Source organism: Acomys minous, assembly GCF_964271855.1.
Source record: "Acomys minous genome assembly, chromosome: 7".
Classification (NCBI taxonomy): domain Eukaryota; kingdom Metazoa; phylum Chordata; class Mammalia; order Rodentia; family Muridae; genus Acomys; species Acomys minous.
The window spans coordinates 44,537,917-44,564,138 of record NC_140488.1 but is presented as its reverse complement, the minus strand read 5'-3'; the positions used below and the strand labels follow the sequence as shown (position 1 = coordinate 44,564,138).

Genomic DNA, 26,222 nt, shown 5'->3' with positions numbered 1-26,222 from the left:
CATCCCCTCCCTGAACCTTAGTCAGGAACTGTAAACAGTTCAGCACTTTCTTGTGCCAATTGGCATCTCCAAAGAGAACTTTGGAGGCTGGTAAAACCCAAACTGAAGCTGATTTCTAGAGAAAGAAATGCTCCATAATAGGAGGTAGAAAACATTCAGTAGAGGGTGGTACTGTTATTTAAAAGCTTTTCGGGTGCCAGTCATCTTGTTCTAACTGGCTTTTGCAATGCTCTCCTGTTACTCTCTGAATGCCTATTCCCCCATCATTACAAGTATCACTTTCTGCAGCTGACTGGCCCCTCAGTCAGTCTCTTTCCTTGGACACAGACTTTCCTTCTGCATGTTTACTCACTGAGCAAAGCAACTGTCATCTCATCCAGCCAGATGCTTACCCAGCCTGGTCCAAACTCCAGAACCCACTCAGTTCATCTGTTCCTTGAGAAGTACAGGTATGGGAATAATCAGGGGTCTGCATGTAATATGGGATGGACACAGAGGAGGGGGCACTAGGTGGGTGACTGACAGAGGATGTTGAAAGCAGACAAGGTACTGGAGTTAGCAATGGAGTGACAACAGATGCCAGTCCTTTTGTCTTTGGTCTCTACATGCTACTCTGCAAAGAAATTATACTCAATGCCATTACCTGAGAGCACATGTCACTATTTTTATTTTATGTGTATGGGTGTTCTGCTGGTATGTATGACTGTGCACCACATGAGTGCCTGGATGGATCCTCTGAGACCGGAGTTACAGAAAGTTGTGAGCCACCATGTGCATGCTGCCAATCGACCTGATCCTCTGGAAGAGCAGCCAGTGCTCTTTCTCCTGAGCAACCTCTCCAACCCTTCCTTTTTCCTCCCTTCCTTCTGTCCTGGGCAGGGTCTGCCTATGTGGCTCAGGCTGGCCTCCAATCACACTAAATGCTGGGATTATAGGCCACATCAACATGATTTGGCTATTTTTTAAAAACAAAAAAATTGCTACTTTCTTATAATCAACAAGCTGAAGAGAAAACTACAAACCAAAGTGACATATAAACTGCCTCAGAAAAATACCTTCCTGTGATGATGTAACAGTATAGACAGGAACCTTAGGAAAAGAAGATTTAGGATTTCTCCAGGTGTCCCCAAGCAGAGAACCCTGAAGCATCAACACCAAGGGGTATATGCCTCCCAGGAATCTCAAACTGCTCATAACAGTTCCACCTTCATGTGCATATTTCCTAGTTTTTTAAAAAAACCTTTTGTTTCATTATTCTTATAAGATATGAAATGATGAATGATACAGGGAATCCCAAGAGAAACTCTACCCCTGGGGGTATTCTGCCAAACTATGGGTAAACTCACTTTTCTTTACCAACTTCTGTTTTCTTTAAAATATAAAGACAACTCAGATGATATATTATGGACCTTACTGTCTAATAGTAATTTGTCCAAATATATACCATTGAAGAGTGCTTAATGATGCCATAAGGAATTAAATTATTTTTGTCTGATGAAAATTACACATGTTTGCATCATTCTTTTTGGCATTAAAAAAAAGAAAGAAGGAAAGAAAAAGAATGAAAAAGAAGGTGGCACCTTAGCCTTGAGGTTCTTTCCTCCTGCTTCTTTCTAAGAGATGCCACCTCGTGGACAAAATTTGAACTGCAAACATAAGGAACAACATGGGCAGTGAAAGGAATAAGTGATGCAATCACCAATATCGTTTACACCAACTCACGACTAGAGGAACATTAGGTTCCATCAACATATACAATGGTTTGCATGATCTTAAGGTAAGTACCTATAAATCAGTGCTCCACAAGCTAAGGTCCAGTGAAATATTCTAGTGTAACCATGCTATTGGAAAAGTACTGGGACCTCTTATCAGCAAAGGAGGTAATTATTTGCTTCAGGATATTTCTCTTAAACAGGTACCTAGTACAGACATCCTGGACAAGGCCCCAGCCAAGCGCAATCAGAAGGCCTTGACTTCCTCCTGGCTTGTAGTGCATTTATGCCACCGAACGGTCACTGTTTTCAGCTTTGAAACGGGGATCCATTAATAGTATCACAATCAATGCTCCCTGCAGTTGCAAAGAACTGACCAATGAACTCTCCAAGCATACCTTTTGATAAGCCCATTTCATATCATGTTAGGTGAGAGATAATGCCAACTTCAGGGCATTTTAAACTTCAGCCTCTCTGAATCTGGCATTTGCAACTAAGCGGTGTGTAGCAGACAGAACAAAGTATAGATAGTATTTATAGGTCATCAAGAACGTTATCTAAAGAAGAAAAAAAAATTCCTTGCCCCGAAGTGGTGGCACATGCCTTTAATCCCAGCACTCGGGATGCAAGGAGCAGGGATCTCTGAGTTCAAGGCCAGCCTGACCTACAGAGTGAGTCCCAGGATAGCCATGGTTACACAGAGAAACCCAGTCTCAAAAAAAAAACAAAAACAAAAACAAAAACAAAACTCAACCCAATTCAATTCAACCCAACCCAACCTAACCAACCAACCAAAAGCCCTTTTAAATTAACAGCTTAGCTGCTCTTGGAGTTCTCTATGAATCCGCTCTCTGCTGCTTAGAGCTTTCTTGGTCTGACAGAGCCTCTGGGTTGATTTCTTTTTATTCCTTTCTTAGTTTTTCCTAAACTACTGCTACTCACCCCAAGCTTCCAAGGGAGATGGTGAGAAGACAGTGGGAGGTATGGATGAGGCAGGTAGCTAGAAGCAAAATACCACCCAGAAAATGGGATATCGAACAGAAGTAAAACCACCATTTTGGTGGCAGAGAAATCCAGGTAGTTTGAGGAGAAAAGAGGAAATAGGGGTTGCTCACAAGGTTGCATTGAATTGCTCATTAATTACACTTTAATTAAAAAACAAGCTGAGTTTGAGGCTCACTGACTCTAATAGTTAGCATTAACGGTGCACTAGCTATTGGGTGACACTATGCTACTGCACCACAAACCCTGCATTATATAGGCACTACCCTTTACAAGTGAAGAAACTGAGGGTCTGGCTACTTTGCCCAAGATGGTGAATACATTGCAGAGCTAGGATTCTAGCCAAATCTACTGACCTATAAACCAGGTTTGTTTTCTACTATACTAGCTATTTGATAATTGTGGGTCAATAAGTAGGTTTACTGAAAACAAGTAGATGTTACTGAAGTTGGAGAGATGAATTGGAGGTGTCAGAGAAGGGAAAAGGGGAAGGGAAAATGCCTCTAGAATGGCAGCAACATTGGTGGTATTGAAGAGGTTCTAAGACCAACTTTCAGTTTTAAGCATAGCCAGCTTTTCTGACATTTTGGAGATGGAGAAAATATTTAAACTGTCCTTAAGAACTTTAGAAGAGAGCCGGATGTTGTGGCGCACGCCTTTAATCCCAGCAACTCGGGAGGCAGAGGCAGGTGGATTGCTGTGAGTTTGAGCCCAGCCTGGGTGACAAAGGGAGTCCAGGATAGCCAAGGCTACACAGAGAAACCCTGTCTCGAAAAACAAAACAAAACAAAACAAAAACAAAAACAAAACCCAAGAACTTTAGAAGAGGGCCATGTTCATTCAGATCGGTTCAAAACACTGTTGAGAAGTCCTCAAAGTCATGTCAGTTTAAGAAATGGGAGCCACTAATCTAATCTAGCAGTTCCAGAAAGGCATGAATATATGGTTCTAGAGCACACACTATTCCAAATAAAGCGTGTAGTCTTGGAACAACAATTACAATCTAGTCAAACCTCAAGTTTTTGGGCTCCAACTTACCGCCATCCTTAATTAAATTTTCCCATTTTTGGTGGTGCACGCCTTTAATCCCAGCACTCAAGGAGGCAGAGGCAGCCAGATCTCTGTGAGTTTGAGGCCAGCCTGGTTTACTGAGTCCGGGGCAGCCAAGAAAACACAGAGAAACCCTGTCTCGGGGGAAAAAAAATCCCCATTTTTTTCTTACTGTAGAATGAGGTTAGTAAGAAAAACAAACTTTGCTGGGCATTGTGGCACATGCTTTTAATCCTGAGAGTTGGAGGCAGAGGCAGGAAGATTTCTGTGAGTTCAAGGCCAGCCTGGTATACATAGTGAGTACCAGGCTAGCCAGGGCTACACAGAAAACTCTTGTCAAAGAGAAAGAAAGGAAGGAAGGAAAGGAGTGAGGAAGAGAGGGAGGGAGGATGGAAGGAAGGATGGAAGGAAGGAAAGAAGGAGCTTATACTAAGAACTTAGTCTTTTTCCCCCTGACTGAGCGACTATCCTGTGGATTGAGCCCACACTTAGACCAACCCCTCTTCCTGTATATGCCCATACTTCTGTTGTGTGAAAAGTAGGCTTTATCTCAGTTTCCAAAGAATGACAGGATCCCAGGGTCAGATGAAAGAAAACAATTGAACAACTCTATACAAAGATTTTCTAGTAACAAGGACAAGGGAAATTAGAGATGCAGGAGAACCTAAATGGTTAGTTTTCTGGTTAAGCCTCATAGCATCAGAAAAGTCCTCTTCTCAAAACAGTTGCACCAAACTCTGAAGTGAGTGGAAGATTGTACAGTATATTATATCCATGATCTGGTCTCATACTACTGAGTAAAGTGCTGATATTATCCCTGTGTCTTGCACAAGTAGACTCCATAAGGAACTAGTAACCTAAGGCTTCAACATCCCAGTAAAATCAACATTCAGAAATATTTCTAAGCCTCTTATACCCATAACTTATGAACATAGCCTAGATCTAGAGCCAGCATACCAGAAGCATTTGCTGATGAGCTAGGCCCTTCACTGCCTTTCATTTTTAGGCCTAATCACAGTACTTCACAATGAAACAGCCATAACTTGCCCTACCTCTCTCAGGGGTGACCTCCTAAAGGAGAGTGTTGTAATGAGGATGGAACCAACTCTCTTCATTTAAGGAGGCCTTGGAAGGTAGTTTATTGATTGAGATGGGAGAATGTGACATATTCCCATTGGTCTGTTCTACTTTAAAAGCCAAAGTCATCAGGACAAGGGCTCCTGCTACTTGGGGGCTCCCACAGGCCAGAAGCCTCACATTGGATCTCAGCATGCTGCAAAAGGGTGGAGAGTAGGCTCGGGTGGGTGTGGCAGGTTGGAGGAGGCAGTGAGGGAGAACATCTTACTTCCCTTTTTGTCACACTTGAAGCATTGTGTACCACACAGCCAGAAGGAAACTATTTATAGGCAAGTCTTCCGTATTTTCTACAGGGAATGTTCCACCCAAGGATTCAGCAATATTGCCAGCAAAACACAGGGTCCTATGTCAGGAGAAGCGGAAAAGGACATGATGCGAGAGGTTTGGGACCAGCCACAAAAACAAACACTGGGTTAGGAGCTAGAAAGGGAAATACAAAAAGGATATTGAATGCCTGGGCATTAGTACAGCGTTAACATGGTGGATCAAAACTCCTTCACCACTTACTCCTCCACCACAGCCCCCTCCTATTGGAGGCTCTATCTAGTTCTGACTACTTAATTGTTCCTTTTCTGAAGAGGCTGGGGAAAAAAGGAGGCTGAAATGCCATGGTATAATCTGTCCTCGTTTCTTTTTTATCTTTTCTCTTCCCCTCTGGTTCCACTCCAATGTGGGAGACTATAGACAGGAAGTCCACTGCCACTTACACAGTTATTTTGACTTCATGGAAAATCCCCAAAGTCCAAAAGGAGAGAAGCAAGAAGAAAAGACGGGTGACAGAGAACGTGCCTTGTTCTCTGTAGATCATGTAGATTGCCTTGCGTGGTCAGGGCCCAGAGCCCTAACTTTGTTGGTCAGGAAAGTGGGGAAGATGTAGATACAAATGCAGAAGGCAATGCTGTTGGAGGGGGACAAGGAGAATCCTGGTAGAAAGATGGATACTCTCTTGGAGAAGCAGCTCTAGCAAGTTATTTGGGGTACATCCTAATATTGGGATGATGGTAAGAGCAATGAATTGTTCCTTTCAGCACCCTCTTGGACAGCGTCCCAAGTGAGCTTCACAATCTCTATGTGACACTAGGGATGGCAGGCAGAACTGAACTCCATTTAAATGACGCATTCTGTTCTCTCCTCGCCCTCATTCACAGACATAAAAACTGCTCTTGTCAAACCATCTTTTTCACCCCAACTCTGATAGCTAACTATTGGGAGGTCTTGGATTAAGAATGTCAGCAAGACTGGAAATAATAATAATTTACTCAGGAATGCAGTTTAACCTCAGTGGACCTTAAATTTCATGAACCTTGTATCAGTATTTATGCCCGTGTCCTTTCCCTTTATGCCTTGTGGCTGGTACAATCAGCCTCCAATTTTTCCATGCCCTCTTCTCATTTTCACCCTTACCAATATCTATCTGTAAACTTCCTGAAAAATAAGTTTGTAAAATAAACCTAAGTGAAAGAATACTGGTAACATAAGACATAAAATATGCTTCCTTCTAGAATATCTTGTTTGAAGCATGTTCAGAAGTTTTCACTACTGTTAAACCTTTGTAAAGGTTTATTTAAACAAAATGTAACAATGCAAGAACTAGGGTTTGTCATAGGAATGTAGCTTGGATTTTATGGGGATCATAGCACTCCTACTTCTGAGCCTAACTTCACTCCTCAATGAGGGCTGAGTTTTTCTTATTCCATCCCCCCTGTCCTCTTTGGCCATTGCTTACGTGGAGCTGGTAATAAAGCAGCCACAAAATATGAAGATTTTGTAGGCCCTATGTTTTTTCCTGATACTGGAGCTGACAGTGCCAAGAAGGGTTTGTAATTTAAAGCCAATATGGAGTTGGTTCCCTTTACCCTGCCATATGCTTTCCCTTTCTCCCTTGGCCAGAATGATACTCATTCTATATCATTTATGAAGCAGGTAATGAGGTTGTTTGCACCTCCAGGCCAAGAGACATGTTCACAAAGGCAAATAACTATTCTCTAAAAATCTTGGTGCACTGTTGTCTTACAAGGTCTGGGGAAAACAAGAGTATAATATGGCAGACAAGAATATTTGTTAATCTGTCTCAGCTTATTCAGGCCAAAGAGACACTAGCAGGGCCTTCTTTTTGTCCTCGTTGCTCTTTAAAGCCATCGTGAGAGCCAAAATTCCAAATCATTTTTCCCTAGCAGTTGCCAAGGTTACTTTGATTGGTACATCAAGGGGCTACTAAAAATGCTTAGGAGACAAAAACCAAGACGACTCTGTTAGAGTGGCATAGCCAGCAGACGAGGGGCTTGCAAATAAGGCAGAGGACCTTGTTAGGGAGGCAGAGCTAGCAGGCAAGGAGTTTGTGAAGAGGGCAGAATTTCTAAGGTTGAACAGTGGGCTCCACTGTGTGTCCCACAATAGAGGATGTGACTTTTGGAGTGATACAAGGTCTCTAAGAAATATATGGATGGTTAATAATGCCAGCCTCTTCAGGGCTTTGAAGCTACAACTGGTTTTACATTGTGCTCAGTAAAGCCTCTTTTACATCACCAAACACTCACGGGAGGTGGATCCTTGGGCCTCTTTTGTGGGACTCTTCAACTTGTGGAGAGAGGCTATGCAGATTTCAAAGGGTCTGGTCTGTCCATATCCTACCCTGTGGCTTCCTGGATGGTTAGAAGGCAGCCCAGATTGAATAGGAGACAGTGATGGGAATACAGAAAATGCTTGGGAAACAGGGGGTACATTTCTCTTAAGACAGAAAGAGAAATAGATCTAATTATTCCTTGGGCAGTGCCCCCCCAACCATGGAAACAGTGCCAGAGAACACTCAAGGAGTGATGGAAGCGGTTAAGGAAAGCCTATCAACTGTTTCAGAAATTCTGATAAGAAACACACACACCTAAGGAAGAAAGAGAGAGAGAGAGAAAAAAACCACTCTCTCACATTCTCTCTTTCTCATGCAAATACCTTCCTCAGCCTTTCATATAGTCCTATTTCCAGAGACAGGAAAAGAAGGCCATTCCTTCTACAGTCTCTTTCTCCCTCCCTCCCTCCCTCCCTTTGCTCTTCTTCTGCTATTTTCACATTCCCTATGTCCTCAGAGAGAAGATAAGATCTGACAAGAGGAAATAAACTCTAGAGTTTAAGTCAGTATTTAAAAAGTCATGGCCTCTATTCTGACATTCAGAGCTAGCTATGTGTTGTATAGAAGTCACAGGTGACAGGATCTTAGAAGAAACTTGGAGTGGCATTCAGATAGTCACTGAGAAACCAGCTTTAAGCATTGCACACTGGGAACAGGAAATCCTTGGCACTGCCAGGACTACAGTTTTTAAAGTTGTCAGTCATACATTATAATAGAGTCTTTCAAATAAATGAGAACTAAAGACATGTGCCATCTGTGCACAATATAGATCATATAGGATGCCTAAGAAATGACTCCACAGCCTCTTCCTAAGGATAGTTAGGTCCAGTCCTGGCATAAGTACCTTCTGTGACCAGCTACCTCTCCAGCTACCTCTGCGTGTGATTTGAAGGGCAGAGGAAAAAATCATCTTAGTTGTTATCCATACTTGCAACTGTGGTGCCTATAAAGACTATCGTTATGGTCATGACTCCGGGTCTCAGTGGTATCTTCTGGAGTTACACTTTGAGGAACTAGAAAAGTTCCTTTACCAATGGAAAGCAACCCTAAAGAAGTGCCACATGCAGCCTCTAATATTTCAAGTGTTACAGTAATTTCTGTAGTCAGTGAACAATCTACTTAAGAACATAATTTAGATTCATAGAAAGTAAATCTTAACATAGAGAGAAAGTGATGGGCCACTCCAGTGAGCTGTTCTGGCTCTAACTTTGTCAGGAGAAGGGGAAGGTTATTTTTTAGGTGATTTGGATACAACTCTTCTACACTAGTTCAAGGAACTGTTTTTAAGTGCTGCTGACAATTCACAAATCTATTAGAAAGAGAAACACTAAGCACACATATACACAGTTATGCAAATACCTCCTCCAGTCTTTCACACAGTCTGATTCCTAAAGATAGGCAGGCAAAGAGGGGCCTCATCTCCCTTTCTCCTAGGTTACCAGCTTCCCTATCACTCTCAGTAAGGTAAGAAGGCCACAGCATGTGGCAATATAGCAAGACAGGACACTTTAAATCAAGTCAGTGATCAAATCATGGCCAGCTACCTAATTTTCCATGCTTCTCACTCTTAGAAACTTGATCAAACCACAAGAAAGCTACTATTAGGGAAATAATCTCAAACCTACTCCTTTTTTAAGGGGGCCAGAGGTGTTGAGACAGGGTCCTGCTATACAGCCTTGACTGGCCTTGAATTTGCTTTGTAGCCCATGTTGACCTTGAATTTGTGGAGATCATCCTGCTTCAGCCCTCTCAGTGCTGGGATTACATGGATGTGTCACCATGGCTAGCCTTCATGAAGTACTTTGATTTTTATCTAAATATTGGAGAACTTTACCTCTTTGGGAATTCTTAGCCTGTGAAGCGGAGGAGGTTGGAAATAGGACACTACATTAGGGAAGAGAGAACTCAGGCCAGAGAATAGGAAGGGTATGATTTTTCGGAACATCACAGTCTGGTCAATGAACAAGCTTTAACTTCATATGTAGAAGCTAGCTCTACTGAAGGTCCATTCTTGACATCTACCCAGTCAAATGTGGGCTGAGTAGTTTCCCAAATTTGCTGTAGGGCTATGACGACTCATTCCCCATAAGCAATTTGCTAGGGATGACTACAAAAGACTAGTTGGGGATTGTTTGCTACACATTTTTTTCTTTTTTCTTTCTTTCTTTTTTTTTTTTCTGAGACAGGGTCTCTATGTGTAGCCTTGACTGTCCTGAACTCACTTTGTAGACAGGCTGGCCTTGAACTCACAGCAATCCGCCTGCCTCTGCCTCCCAAGTGCTGGGATCAAGGCGTGAGCTACCACTACCCAGCCCCTTGTTTGCTACACATATGGCCATCCCTACCCTGATCCAAGGCTGAAAACTTACCTCTCTCATCACTATCACCCTGTGCTATGATTTATGAGCCTGCCCTGTATCAAGGGGTAGCAGTAGGGAAATTCATTGCTCTCTGTGATATGAATCAGATCTGTGGCCTGTATTTGGGCATTCTGTTTCTTTTTTCTTTTATTTCTTTTTTTGGCTTTTTGAGACAAGGTTTCTCTGTGTAGACCTGGCTGTCATAGAATTCATGCTGTAGATGAGGGCAGCCTCAAACTCACAGAGATCCACTTGCCTCTGCCTCGTGAGTGCTGGGATTAAAGGTGTGGGGATTGACAGGTGTGCATCAACATGCCTGGCTTTGTATTTCTTTTCTTTTTCTTTCTTTCTTTCTTTTTTTTTTTTTTGGCTGCTATGTTTTGGAGCTTAGAAATAAGCAAAGGCTATGCTTTTCCCCAAGGCCTGGACTTCCTGGTTGCCTGCCAGCAACAGAGTGCTTTTATTAACCTTTTCTCTTCTGTTGCTCATTGAAACAGTGTTGTGGATAAGGCTTTAAAAGAAAGATACTTTGTGTCAAAAACTTTGAAAATCTTGGTGCCAGCCAAAAACACCAGTTATTATGGTTTGACTATGAATTTACCCCAACAGACTCATGTGTTGACTGTTTGGTCCCTAACTGGTGACGCTATTTTAGGAGGAGTTTGGGCCTATCTGGAAAGAAGCAGGTCCATGTTAGCCTGCCCTCTGAAGATTATACCCATTCCCCATGCCTTTCTTTCACTGTTTCCTGTCCACCACTAGGTGAGTAGCCTCTGCCACATGCTCCTGCCACCATACTGTTCTGACTAACCACAGGTCTAGAATCAATGAAACCAAAGACAATGGACTTGTAGTTGTTCTCAGGTATTTTGTCAGATAGTGATGAAAAAGCATTATTAGCTCTCAGGCCTTCCTGACATGCATATGAAGTAGTGAAATCACCTTATCAAGTACAGACTTACTTGAAAGGCCACAAGAAGACTGTATGGGGCCGGGGGTGGTGTTGGTGCACGCCTTTAATCCCAGCACTTGGGAGGCAGAGGCAGGCGGATCTCTGTGAGTTCCAGGACAGCCTGATCTACAAAATGAGTTCAGGACAGCCAAGGCTACACAGAGAAACCCTGTCTTGAAAAAACAAAACAAAACAAAACAAAACAAAAAAACAAAAAAGAAGAAGAAGAAGAAGAGTGTATGGATAAAGCACAGAAACAAAAAATTCAAAGTGCCAGCATAGATTTTTTTTGAACAACTTACAGCTGTGTTTGTGCCAATAAATAAAGGCAGATGTGCCTGGGTCACTGTGGGTGGAGATATTGTGGGCATAAGAAGCCTTTAAGACCCCAGACATCAGAGTTGGTGGGCCTGACCAGGAAAATCTTGCCAAAGTTCATACATCTTGAAAACAAGAACACTAGCTCCTGTATCCTGGGATAGAGCTCTAACAGCAACCTAATGAATCCTGGTCAATAATTCTGACATCCTGTTATTTGTTGAAACTAATAATACCATGGGGTTTGTTGACAGAGTTGCAAGAGAAATAAAATAAATATGGAAAATGAGGACTATCCAAGTATAGGTAGCTATTACATCTATGGCTAAGAAGAGATTTTAAAAGGTACTCCCTGAACTTCTTGGGAAGCCAGGGCCTGAGCAGAGTTAGGAGATAACTTAGAAGGTTATCTGTCATGTTATCAGTGATTGCTCTATAGACAGTTACAATAATAGATTTGGCACATTTAAGAGATACTGGGCCCTAAGACAGATGGTAATGACAGAAGAGTAAGAGGTATTCCCTTAATGTATTTTTGACGGATACAGATATTCTAATATCCACCCTAAACAAACTTTGTCAAACAGGAAAAAAATTTTTGTCAGTTGACCAGAATAATTTTTTCTCATTGGCTACTGGCTAGCTGGAAGATAGCATGGATGGCTTCTAAACCCCTTATGTTGCTAGAGCCTCATCCATAAAAATGGAACTGTGTCCTTCCCCTTGTTAGCATCTGGAAGCCCCTGTAGCTTGTCTCTAGGTTGCTTAGCAACCTCTGATGTCATCACCTGCCACCGGCCACCAGGTGTGTGCCAGAGGCACCAGATACAAAAGAACCAACTAGGCCACCTCTCTCTCACTCTTGTGCTCCATCTGTCTCTCTGTCTCTCTGGGGCATCCCTCCCCTCTTCTTTCTCTCCCTATGCTTCTACAATAAATCTCTCCATATCAGATCTGTTGCACCTCACTCTATTTTTAATAGTAACACCCCTCATACAACTTTTTGTTTGTTTGTTTTTCGAGACAGAGTTTCTCTGTATAGCTCTGGCTATCCTGGAACTTGTTCTGCACACCAGGCTGACCTTGAACTCATAGAGATCTGCCTGTCTCTGCCTCCCAAGTGGTGGGATTAAAGGCGTGTGCCACCACCACCTGGCTACCTCATAATAACCATCATGCCTCATAGACCTATGTTATGAACACCTTCAGGTCTGGAAACAGATAATTCTGCTTTACTTTTAACAGAACAAAGATGCTGTAGATGATTGGGGGGGGAGGTCATATTTCTTAATTTGTTGGAGAGTTAAAAGGGTGAATATGATATACTCCATGATCCTAAAAACATGGCTAGAAAAATGGCTAATTGTGAAAGCCTTTCAGTGCTGTTTCAAACTTTCTGTCCAGTTTTTATTTTTGATCTTATGGTTTCAGCAGTTGTTTATACTGCTTATGTGGAGGGAGGTGGTTTGAGGAATTAATATGAAAATGGCATCAATATGTAAATTAGAATGCATAACCAACCAAGATCACACAATATCAGAAGAACCCCACCATGCATGTTCTCATTTATAATGCAGAATGTAGCGAACAATATATATGTAAACAAATATGCACGTGGAAAAGTGTAACATGAAGAAAAGAGAACAAGAAAGGCGTAAAAACAAGGGGACAAGAAAGGGCTGAATGCAGGTGAACCACAAACTTTGAAAGAGGATGTAAAGCTAGTTGTTTTCCTAGTTCTAACTGTGTCATGGATTTTCCGATTTTGTTGGTATATAAGTGCATAATATATATTCAATACTAAAAGTGTAAAATCAAAGGTGAAGTTTCACAGCTTCAATTCCAAATGAGTATTCTAACTGCATAGAAATGCAAAGCTAGAACTTTGTTAATAGCTTCAGTGAGGAAGAACTATAGGCGAATTAATGTATTGGCCTTTCATTAACACTTAAAACTTTGGAATACTCCATGTCTGAGAGTAATTTTACAGTTAACACATGAAAGATCTTTGAAAACTCAAACATTCATTGCAAACCAAGATACAGTCTAACTGAGTAAGTGGCCACTGATAACTTGTAAGCAAGTCCCAACCACTTAAATAAAAGGGACACTTTGCCTGAGTATGTACTCTTGTTTCTTTGGTCAGTTTCCATCTTTAGCTAGAGGGGCTGAGTCAGTTTGGAGCAGGTTACCCACAGGGAGCACTAGAGGGGGATAAAAGTCCAGGAGCAGGGCAGCCAAATCTCAACTGGCACCGATATCAAAGAAGGATTTAGGGCTAGCAGGCCTGAGTGACAGTGGTATAACTTGAATGGTGGAACGGGAGGGAGAGACAAAAGCCTTCTAGATAAAAATATCCTAACATCCACTAAGATAAAGGAAATTCTCTGTCAATGTCACCCTTGGGTTTGAAACCTTCAGACATTCTATTAAAATGAAAAGTCTTTCAAAGAGAAAACCCTTTGGTTTTTAATCAAGGAAGGTGATAATCTTAGACTGGCCTGAATTGGAAAGAATACTGCTTACCTGGTGGCCTAGGAACATTCAAAGTGAGCCAAAGTATTCAAGACCAGCTGTCAAGAAACCAAACTACATGCAAGGGGCAGCTGTAAAAGCAATACAATTTGTGGTCTTTGAGCCCAACTTGGAGATAACTCAGAAGACACCAGATCCAGATGGAGCTGCTGAAGGTGGCAAGGGAATAGTCTGGGTGTTCTCCCACCCCAGGGGCCCTGTTGTGAGGTGTTGACAGCTGGGAGAGGACCTGAAACCAGTTAGCCTGGGGCTTCCAGCCAGCAGTGTATTTTCATCTTGTTTTGACTGGGACTGTCCTCCCCTGCATAAACACATCTACCTCAGGGGTAGAAAATGTAGAACAGCTTAAAATAGGTGAGTGGAATGTTTCTCACCCTTGAATCACCAGCAAAGAGATGTGGGCCTTGTTTAAAGCAAATGGATACAAGAAAACAGCAGGAGTAAAGATCTGTAAGGCCTTGACCTAATGAGAGATCCCAAAGCCCCACCTGGCCAAACCATAAAAGCAACAACTCTCAAATCCTGATTACCTCTGCTAAAAGCAGTTTCTACTTTTGGTTTTGTTTTTCTTTTATCCCTTCAGCATTTTGAGTCTTATGATCTTAGGTCTACTGTATGGATGGGAGTCAGAGATGTTAAACCATTAAATAACTTTTCTGGAATTGCAAAGCTAGTGTCACAGGCCAGATAAGACTCATCGACCTTCTATTCCAAAGCATTGGCTTGCCTCTAACTGTGCACTGTGAGTTTTGGTGGTGGCTTGTTTAGTTTTTTGTTTTGTTTTTTGTTTTTAGAGACAGGGTTTCTTTGTGTAGCCTTGGCTGTCCTGGACTCACTTTGTAGACCAGGCTGGCCTTAAACTCACAGCAATCCTCCTGCCTCTGCTTCCTGAGCGCTGGTAATAAAGGTGTGTGCCACCACACCCAGTGGTAGTGGCTTGTTTGAAGTGAAGTACTGCATCAGTAACATATATACTTCTAGTCCCTTGTATCTTTTTTTTTTTAGTTGTGCTCAGGAACAGTTGTATTCTTGGAAGTGACTGTAACTTACACCTGATGTCACTTCTTGGGGAATTTCTTTCCTCTCGGCTGCATGGGAATTGGGAAGGAGTCCTTAACAAGTTCAAGGAGGAATCCCAAAGCATCAAACTCCCAGGACAAGTGAGGCCCTCTAGGGTGTTAAGATGGAATAACTGCATTTCAATGCATTGACTGGCCCCCCCCTTTTTAAAAGATTTATTTATTATTATGTATACGGTGCTCTGCTTACATGTACACCTGCGTACCAGAAGAGGGCATCATATCACATTAAAAATGGTTGTGAGCCACCAATGTGGCTGCTAGGAATTGAACTCAGGACCTTTGGAAGAGCAGACAGTGCTCTTAACCTCTGAGCCATCTCTCCAGGCCCCATGACTGGCCCCTTTGTACTGGAAACAGGTGTAAACTACCCAATGGGCCCTAATAGAGAAGGGACAAAAGATTGAGTATAATGCAGTATAAGGAAAGAGCAAAGGTAAATATGTACTTTGAAACAAACTGTCACCCATTACAGTGTCTTTGCAGGGCTGCAACCCCCCCCCCAAACCTGAAGTAGAAGCCTGTATTTAGAACTTTCCTGCTTCCTTTTCAGGTGCCTTCCTGTTGCTTTTATCCTCAGGTGACCTGTGTCCTTGCGCTCACACTACCTGGGAGTTTCAGGGTTGGTTGGGCACTGGCTTCTCCATGGCAATGCTGTCTTTCAGGAAAACTCCAGGTCTATCGTCCATAAAAGAAATGTATCTAGCATTTAGGCTAGCCCTAAAGAACAAATTAGTTTGTTTACATTTTCCTTGGTCAGATGGCAGGTGCTTTAACCCAAAGAGGTTAAGTCAATGGTGTAATTTTTTTCCCAGACAGGGTTTCTCTGTGTAGCCTTGACTGTCCTGGACTAGCTTTGTAGATGAGGCTGGCCTCAAACTCACAGAGATCTGCCTGCCTCTACCTCCCAAGCGCTGGGATTAAAGGCATGCACCACTACCGCCCAGCTAGTCAATGATATAATTTAGGTGAAGAAAGTAATGGTAGAGACTGCAAATGAGTGGGTTTTTAAAAAATATTTCCAAGAAGGCCATGGCATGCTCTCACAGAAGGTCATTCTGAGTGTATGTATAGGGATAAATACTACTCTCTTATAGCTGTATTGTATTCCTTCCAGATCACAGAAAAATAGTGCTGGAATAGTAGTGAGGAAAGCCGAGTTGGGCTTGGTTGTCTCTGGCTACCAAAATAACTTTGAAAAGTCCTATAACCATTTCAGGTCCAAATTCCTTTTAACTATAAGATGAGAGGGCCAGGGTTGCAAATTTATACAGTTTGGGTGCTTCTTTAACAAACAACACACTTATGTAGACTGAGATCCATAAACTCAGGCATAATATCCTCAGTACCCACAGCAGCATCTGTCACATAGTATATGCTCAACAAACAGTGATCAAGTAAATAGTAAAACCAACTTTTATATTTGACACCAGCTCTAATATTTTCTGCAATGACCTCAGATGCAGTGATTTTTAGGTATACCTTCGAGTCAAGAGTCCCAAAACCAGGTCAGGCTCTTGCTTGCAGAACTAGTTATGTCTATACCATTGTGTTCATGGGTAGTCTGTAATGTGCAGAGATGGTTTCTGGGAACCAAAAGAGCAAGAAGTTTGCAGGATGCTGGACTAGGTGTAAGGGGGTGGTATGAGGGTTATAGGAAAGTCAGGGTCAGTCAGGAGGAGAAGCCAGGGGAGTAACTTCTATATGGTTTTCTGTAAAACAGGAAGGCAAGATAACAGAGACCTGATGGGTCTGAGCTGAGGTAGGAAAAGTGCCGAGTTGCATGGTGACTCAAGGTCAGAAGTTGGACTGGGTCCCGGAGCTCTCAAGCCTCTGCTCACCCCCTTGGGACTAGCCTCTGGCTCCAGGCCAGCTCCCTGAATAGCTCCACGACTCTGCCCCTCCATAATTCCAGCTTCTTAGGTCAATCTGCTTCCTTCTCAAGCCACTGTCAAGGTTTTTTTTTTTTCCTTCCCCTTCCCCACACAAAGGCTACATGAACGTCTTTCCCAAACTCCTTTCCAAGGATTTAGTTGGTTGGTACAATCACCTTTTAGGGCTGTCTGAGATCAGCCTTGCTTCTGGACAGACTTGCTCCCTCCCAGTACGGCTTGAATTTACTCAGACACAACTCCTCCACTCTTTATGCAAATGGGGTGAGGCTCACCAGCCACTACCAGCTCCTTCCCTCCCTATATACCCCCTGCCCTACTCCACCAGAGCCATAGCTCAGGCCCACTCCTAGGAACACTCCCAGATTCTGAGGTGTTGAGACATTCTCCCTTGCCCTCTCTACTTTTGCCTTCACTAGCCTCTTTCATTTCTAATGAGCTACAGTTTAAATCCAAATAGAAGGAGTGTCTAGGAGTCTTGAAACAATACTCTGAAGGAGGCCACTCATTAGACAAATCTTACCTTCACTATAACCAAAGTTATGATCCCATGTCTGCCATTAAAATGGCCTGTGTTAATTGTTTTAATCCGTATCTCATTTCTTCGTCTGTGAAATGGAGATAATTAACTCTGACCTATCCACTTTGGCAAGGATATAATGAAAATTAAGATTCGTTGGGGGGAGGGGCACAGCAGCCAAAGAACAAGTGATCCAGAGACTTTTTAAAGGGCAAGGACTTGGATGAGTTATCAGATATGCTGCCTCCCCCCTACCCATGGTCTATGATTGTAATTTAAACAAACAAATCAACACCAAAAACTACCCACATGTTCTAGGCCTATCTTCTTCCCTCTCTCCTAACTTTTCTCTCTCCTCCGGAGCCTGGCCCTTAGCACACTGGATATCCTGTGCACCTCCACCCTATTTAATAGCTTCTCCTGCCTGACCTTCATACCCCTTCCCACCTATCCTGTCCCTTCAGGCTTTCTTTCACCATGTGACAGCTTCTTGCCATGTTCTCCACTTTAGTCTGTGGCCCTGCTTTCCTAGCACTGAGCTAAGGCTCTCCCCACCAAAGCATTAAAGAGGAAGGGACTCAAGGAGGGCAATGACTGGACTAGACTGGTAAAATCATGTGCTCAAGAAACTCATCATTGGCTGGGTGTGGTGACACACACTTTTAATCCCACGAGGCAGAGGCAGGCATATTATGAGTTCGAGGCCAGCCTGGTCTACAAAGGGAATCCAGGACAGCCAAGGCTACATAGAGAAACCCTGTCTCAAAAAAACAAAACAAAACAACAAAAACACAAAACAAAAACCAAAACCAACCAAACAAAAAGAAACACATCTGTCTGATTACATGGACTGGGGGACTCCATAGTGTCTGCTTTGGTTTCCCTGAAATCTTGCCCAGCCACAGACAACTGCATTCTTCAAAATTACGCTCTTGCCCATCTGTTTTTCCCACTCATTTTCCCTTCACTTCTCAACCCAGAGAATGGGGCAGTTTATTTAATTTCAAGGACATGTATGCTACAATGTGATTTCAGTTGTTGGTCTAGTGCCAATGATTTTCTCTGGTGACTTCACCTTTCCTCCAGGGATCCGAGAGGCTGAGGAAGTACGGAACACACTCTTGAGTTTCCTCAGCATAAGAAATCAGCTACCTCTGAATAATCATACCCACAAAACTTTCTCATCTGGACCTCTCACCTAGCATTAAGAGCTCCTGGGTTCTGGACTAGGGGTAGGTAGGAGAATGAGTCTCACCACAGCACAAGAGAGACATGCAAGGTAATAGTGCCACCTTGGTCTGAAATGTCTCTCAGACTGGAAAATACTGGAACGAGTTGACCCTATTCTCTTCCTCTCTTGTGGGAACAAAGCCCTTGCTTTTATCTGTGCTCCCTCTGGGCTGCATTTCAACCTTCCTCTCCCCAAAGGAGGAAATTTGAAGCAAAAGGTGACCTTACTAGGCCTTGCCAGAAAATTGATGACAGGATGGCAATGAACGCACACATTTGGTTGTCCCCTGCCACCTGTCTCCAATTGTGACCTTCTTTGGGGGCTTACATGGGCAGGCAGGTTGGGAGGAGGCAAAACACCCTGGGAAGCTGCCTGGGAATAGTGGGAATGCTGGTGTCGTAAAGCAGTTAAGAAGGTCCCAAAAAAAGCAGGGCTTGACTTTTGGACCTGGACAAAGACAGTACTCCAAAGAAAACAAGGGATAAAGTTAGTGGAATGTTGGCAAGGTAGATAATAAACTGTCATATACTGACAGTAGTGGTAGTAGTAACGTAATCCTATAAAGGATGATGATGATTATAACTACTGTTATTGAAAGTTGGTAATGTACCAGGCATTATGCTATACTTTTCACACATTATTTCATTTACTTATAATAACCGAATGAAAAACATTTTAGATGACAGATAAGGAAGCAGAAACCCAAAGAGGTTGCAACTAGCCTAAGATTACAAAGCCAGAGCTTAGGTTTGAAGATCCAGTTAACTGTAGTCTCCTATTCTTCCCCCTCATCTAGCCTTTATTGCCTGTGCCAGGCTCTACAACCAAACACAAAATTAAACAAAACATCAAGTTCCCAGCTTTGTAGATTGGCCTAAGGACCTAGGAGACCAGTTACATGGAATTACTGAGTTTTCATTTACTGGTTTTTCGCTAGTAGGCTAACATTTCAGTTTGGTGCTTGTTTAAGAACACCTAGGTGATGAAAGAGGAATAACACACAGAAACTCCAACAACTTTTGCTCCTGGTTCTGCCATGAAACTGTTATAAGGTTCATGATAGCTTGAATCCATAGTCACATAGACTTTGTCTCTATAGGGAGTTCTTGCCTACCATGCACGATGCTCTGGCTTCAACCTCTAGCACTGTATAAATGGGATGTGAAAGCAGGAGGGTCAGAAAGAAGTTTAGTCTTATCTTCAGCTACATATCTGAGTTCAATTAAGACCCTGCCTCAAAAAAAAAAAAACCCAAAATAATAAACAAATTATCAAGGAAAATAAAATCTGAAAGTGTCAAATACTTGATGAACTGTGGTAAAGATTAAGCTTTGTCACAGGTGGAAGCAATCTTGGTGGGCTTTACCCTTGGGGCACCCCATGAATACCTTGTGATAGACTTAGTAGAGCCATCCTGGGCCTGGAATTCAGGAAGTAGACCTGGGAACCCCACCTGGGCTATTGTTTTCCTAATTGACCCTCAACGGGAGAAGGAGACCGCCCTTTCCATGTGACTGAGGGAGGTGGGGAGGAGAGAACAACAAGTTGAGCCCAGGCGAGAGCGTGTGGAGAGCAGCAACCAGGCCGGACCAGCACTCAGGCCAGAGAGACACCTAAGGACCTGTCCCATGGAATGGATACCAGAAGGTTCACTCTTTTGTCCCTTTAACCTTTTTTTCCTTCTTGTGTATGCTAGTTGGGTTGTATAATAAAGTTTAATTGTTAAGAAACAGAGCCAACAATGAACAACCCTTGACCACGTTCTGCACTACCTCACCTTGTCATGGAAGAAAGCTCCCAATCTGGAAGTGTTCCACATCCCCTCTTTTTCAATCGAGGTTCACTTTTGGTGAATCTGCTGTAGCACTCACCACCCTCTTCAACATCTGATTCTGGAACCCATTTCATCTCTATCCCAGCTGATGGCTTCTCACCAACATGTCTTCTAACCAAGTCTCTTGATAAACATGCAGTAATATCTTTTCCAACAATTTTTGACCCTACCTTTCTGTATATTTCCCCTTCCTCCAACTTTTGCTTTGAAAATACCATGATACATCTTCTGCCATAAATGATTCACAGTGGCTGACTGCTTCCTTGAATGCACAATGCTTGCCTTTGGTTTAGTTGGCATCTTCTGGCTTCTCTTTATTATGTTATGTTTCTTACATATTCAGAGAGATTAAAGGAGCCTTCAAGGTCAGCTAGGTTAATTTCTTCCATTTATGGATGAAGGAATTTAAATTTGGGCAGAGAAATGACTTGTTTCAAGTCACACAGTCCTGTGTGTCAGATTTTAGTCCCAAATCCACCATCAAACAGTGCCTCTCATCTTCAAATGTACACCACTGACCATTGATTCTATTTCTTGTTCTTGTTGTTGTTGTTTGGGGGGGGGTGTTGAGACAGGGTCTCTCTGTGTAGCCTTGGCTGTTCTGGACTGGCTTTGTAGACCAGGCTGGCCTCGAACTCAGCAATCTGCCTGCCTCTGCCTCCCGAATACTGGGATTAAAGACGTGCGCCATCACACCCGGAGATTCTATTTCTTAAATGTTACACACACACTTTCCCCCTTAACAACAAAATGGTCTGAGTTGTAGGAACTAAAGGCATGAAAGACATCTCTGTTTCTTCCTGTTTTGCCTTTTCTGTACCGTCCTAAAATTTTTCAATCTGAATCCTTCTTTATACTTTTTTTTCCTTCCTAAGGTTGTGTTTTCTTTTCACAAGCCTATAGGATTTTACAGCTGGAAAGAATCTCTTTACCTAGTCATTAACAGATTTAAAAAAAAAAAAAGACAAAGAGGGGAGAAGCTAACTGCCTAAATTCAGAAGGTTAATTCTGTGGCATAGCAGGGACACAGTCACCAATTCAAGCCTTATGCTCTTTCAGACATCCTTCTGCTGTGTCAACATCATTTTTCTATTCCTTCACGCTTGAAAAGCCTCCTTTCACTGATAAGAGCTGAGAGCATGTGGGCCTAGGTTTATATGACATCTCTGGGGAAACAGGAAGCAGTAGGGAAAGTCTAGAATCACACACATACTATATCCCAACATGGGAGGTGCAACTTGGCCTTGTAGAGAGTGGTGAACACCAACTGTGTTGAAATATGGTCACAGTCTCCTGTGATTCTTAGGTTATGGCCTAGAAAGTGGTGTCAAGGCCCAACCTGGCTGCAAAACGAGATCAGTTTACTGTCCTCCCAATGGAAAAATCTTGTAAAATCAATAGCACAAAAGACCTGGAGCTCTTTCATGTGTGTGTGTGTGTTTCCTTCTTTTTGGGTCACTCTCACCTATCACTTTGTGAAGGTACAGACAGCACAGAAATCTGCAAATGCCAAAACCACAGCTCTCAGAGTTCCTGCAGCAATAAAGACAAAGACTACGTTGTTTGTTATCAGTAACTGGTGAAGAGCCTGACTCTAACCCTTTCTGATTCCCCCAGGAAGTGGTTCCCAACTCCAAGGTACTTCCTGGCAACTGGTATCTGGTTAGAAATAATAATATTGCCCAAAGCACTTAAAATCTCAGCTTTGACAAAGCTTTGTCACACTGGAATTTCAATTCACTGAGAGATCCCAAAAGCCAACTAGATATCACCATGGTGGCCTTCCTTGATATGAAGTCTCACAGACTCTCAAGATGCAGTGAGTCCTTTGCCCAGACATCCTTCCCACCATACCATAGTTATTTATATCTTACTTTCCCATTATCTACATAGAGAGTGAGTACCTCCATACTATTTTCTGGCAGTTTTTTTTCTTACCACCTTTACCTCCCACCCTCAAACTAGTCTTGCCATGGAAAGAAGTCTGTCTGCCTGGAATGTGTACCAATAGATGCAACCTTTCTATATGAGAGTATTATGTATTTATTCTAGGCGGTAATCACTTGAAAAAATATGTGCTTAGCACCTACTAATTGTCAGGCACTGATATCCTCTATCAAATGTGTTTTGTGCAGTTGAGTACTAGCGCACCCCCTACATTCATTGCCACTAAACACTCACAGGACTTGATAAATAGCAGATATGTTGTTTGAGAGGAAACTTGAGATGAGATGTAAAATAGGCCCTGGGACTAAGTATGTGCCATGCTGTAGATCCCTGAGTTTTGGGACAGAGGCACCTGAAGTGGTGCTCCTCGTATATAAACGCCTAGCACCAGGCACAAGCTCACTATCCCAGAGAAGTTGTCCTGTGTGGTTGTGAGTGTGGGAGTTAGGATAATATCAAAGAGTTGCATGGCTAAAGAGAAACTATTCTATCTGTCCTAAGTTCTGGCAGCATAGATCTCTGCCTGTTGACTTCCAAAGAAAATCCAAGGACAAGCATTTGGAAAGAAGTTACCCTGTTTTTCTGATATGTCCTCTGGGCATACAAGCTTCCTTCTGTTAATGGTAAAAATGTATCCAAGTTACTTAAAGGCATTGAAGTAGCCGGATAAAACTTCCTGATTAAACACCTAACCTCCACCTCTCAGATCTATGAACAAGGTTTTGCAGCTCATCTTCTCCTAGGCAAAGGCTTTGGCCCTGTGCCTATTACCCCAACCCTGCCCTCTGGGTGATCTTGCTCAAGGACACCAAGGGAGTTGGTGGCAAAGGCTGGGAGCACAGCCCAGGCTTCCTGGATCCTGGCCTAGCACTGTTGCCACCAGACCCCATTGCTGCTCTCTTTCCTTTCTTGCCCTTTATGCTCAGTCTGCATCCTCTGGAGGCACATATCGCACACCCTTTTGCTGGGTGAGATATTTCTGTCCAACACCAGTCCAGCCATATGGGGCATAGTGAGTCTGTCTGGCTGCTACCCATGGAGCCAAGCCTGGGACAGGATGAAGAAGGACCAGCCACATTGCTTGTCTAAGACTAGCAGATCTGGAAGTCATTTTTATTTGAGGCACTAAGTGTGGCCCCTGAGCTTGGCTTCCCAGAGCTATGGCCAGGTCCCTGCGGGTACTCTACTCCCAGCCTTGTTGCTATGACACATGGCTCTACAAGTGCTGAGTGGCATTGTTGGGGCCGGATGCAAACAGCACGCAGCAGGGTCTAGCAGTGAGCCAGTTGGCCAGCTGACATTTCAGGGTCCAAAGAGCTTGTGTGTACTGGACAAGCTGTTTATTGTGGTATTGGCACTGCCCAGCCCTTCAGACAGCAAAAAATGCTCTCAAATTGGGAAAGGAGAGGAAATAAGGAATCAGTGGTAGCCAATGCAGACCTGAAATCTCTCCCCTTTTGCCATTTGCTCCCCACAGCTGACATGCTGCTGGTGCCAAGTATTGAGGAAGTACTCTTTGAGGGAGCTGGAGGAGTCAAGCCCCTCAAAGTTCCATAAGTGAAGACCTAGATCACAAATCATGTGAATTTCATGTCAGCCTCCTCCTGACTGTCCAGCACTCCAGAGACCACTGCTAACTGGCAGATTAAACAATCTGTAGTTGAGCTAGGAACAAGAAATCTTGCTGTCACAATGTTTACCACTGGCACTCCAAGGTTGTAAACACACACTCACACCCTCAGGAGATAGTCATAAGCCAGCAGTGATGGAAGTAGTGGTCCTTTAAAGTCCTGATCTTGGTATTTTAAGATGCATTTAAGCTTGGACCACACACTGGGAAATATATGGCAAGGGATGTGTATTATTAGTACATAGGGAAGGGTGGAGAGTTGAAACAGGTGAGACCTCAAATGAAGGAAATAAGGATGCCAGATTAGACATGTTGTGGGGAAGGTAGAACTTCCCAGAAGACATGAGACCCCCTAACTCGGAAGCTGGTGTAGTCTATGTGGCCCAAGGGGAAATTACTTGGGACAGACATAATCAGGCAGGCACTGAACTAAGCCTTAGGCCCTTGTTTTGTTTTGTTGCACCTTGCTTCATTCAAAATTGTAGTTGCTAGGGCTGGACAAATGAAATTACTGAAAAGTCTTCAGTGTCCTAGTAACGGTCTCCGTTTTTTCATAAAGTCAGGTGTAACAGCCCATCAGTGTGGGACAAACACCTCCACCATTACACAAACACAGGAATAATAGTAAAAACAAGCAGCTAATGGTCATTGAGTGTCTGCTTTGTGCCAAATAATGTCCAAAGCACTTCACATACAGTATATATGTAATCACAATTAGACCTCCCCAAAGTAATGGGGTTACTACTATCTGTATCATTTTTAGTCCACCCAGAGAAAAGCTGAGGCTCAGAGAGGCGAATAACTAATTCAAACTTACATCAGGATTAAGAAGTGACTAAGGATTCAGGTCTGGCCTTGAAGTGTATGCTCATTATGTTTCAGAGCCATTTGTGATTAAGTGTAAGAATGCCTTCATTTGTAGAAGAAACTTCATGTAAGGAGGAAGTGAAGACTGAGAAGAAGATTCTCAGGATAGAAGAACAACAAAGTTAAGTGAAAGACAGGGATGATAGGCAGCAGAATACCTATGAGATGGCAGCAAAACTTGGCTAAAAAACAAAGTAGTCTAACACAGTAACTTTGAGCAACATACACAGACCAAGTTATTGATTCCCACTGATTCAGATCCAAGCTTTAAAGTGAATGTCTCCAGTAGTTAGGTCATTGATTACTTAAGCAGCTAGCGAATGGCAACCACTTGGGGATTGAGAGATGAACATAACAGGGATTGTGTTCTTGGGGCATGTCCAGGTGTGTATCAGCCATTTGCAGGGTCAACTGAGGAAAGAGGTGCAGGTTGTGTGATCAGAGAATAGAACAAATCCTCTAGGCCTCCCCGAGGCTGTGGCTGTCACCTTCAGCACATAGAGATGAATACTGTCTCTGAACTTAGCAGTCTCAGAGGATTTCATTTTCATGAGGTTGTATCCACAAGTGTATCTCAATTTATACCTTTTGGTGCTGGCCACTTCAGCTGCCAAACCCAAAGTCTGAAGTGGATGCAGGCTGGGAAAGGAAGCGAAGTCACAGGAAATACCCCCTACCCTTCTTTTCTTAGTATCTGGTGGTAGTTCTGCTACCCCCAGAAAAAGAACACCTTTCTTCTGAGCTGTCCCTCTGTCCACCATCGTTGTTTCTTCTCCTGGTGGGAAGCTTAAGCCCAGAGAAATGAATCCAAGTAATTAACTAATTCATGAATATGGATGGTAAAGTTGCTGAGGTTGCTGAAAAACATCCTATTACTGCCAGCACACACAGTCTGGCTAGGCACCTACTTCCTACTGTGGGTTGACAGGGAGGCTAAGGAAAGACTACTGGATTGTATCTCCTGAAGACTCAAGGTGTAGCAAAGAGCTGCTATAGTGGCAGACTCATTGCTCAATTCTTGGAGACCAGCTTCTGGACAACACATTCCCTCTCAAGACAGCCTCTTCTAGACCAGCTGGGGTTGTGATCTGCATAGATACTTAGCATGAGGATTTCTCTCTGGTCCAAGGATGTAAAGTACAAGGCTGTAGGAGAATGGATAGATGGAGATAGGAGAAGAGCAAAAAGAAGGAGACCAAGAGGCACACACAGCTGGCAAGAGACCATCTCCAGCTGTTGGGCAGGCTGCTTCCTTTGATAAAGCACTTGGCAGTACTCCCAGTTCTGTATTTTCTGGCCTGCAAAAGCACACCCAGAGCACGAGCCGGCCTGTGGGAGGACTTCAGCCTTTCTTTTGTTTTCTTTTCTTTCTTCTTTACTTTTTTTAAATACTAGAAAATGTCACTCCCCTCCCCAAAACTTGCCCCTCCTTAACACCTGTCCAAAGTGAAATTCTACCTGTAGCTGTTGTTGCTTGGGTCACTGGCATCTTTACAGAAAATCAGTGTGATGGGACCATGTTCTGGATCTGGA

At 43.1% G+C, this 26,222-nt stretch overlaps 1 protein-coding gene across 6 annotated transcripts in view; it reads right to left on the bottom strand.

The window, feature by feature from the left end:
• TSC22D3 (TSC22 domain family member 3) overlaps window positions 1-26,222 on the bottom strand; it is a 64,562-nt gene that overhangs the window by 3,819 nt on the left and 34,521 nt on the right. The gene's annotated exons all lie outside the window — the stretch shown is intronic.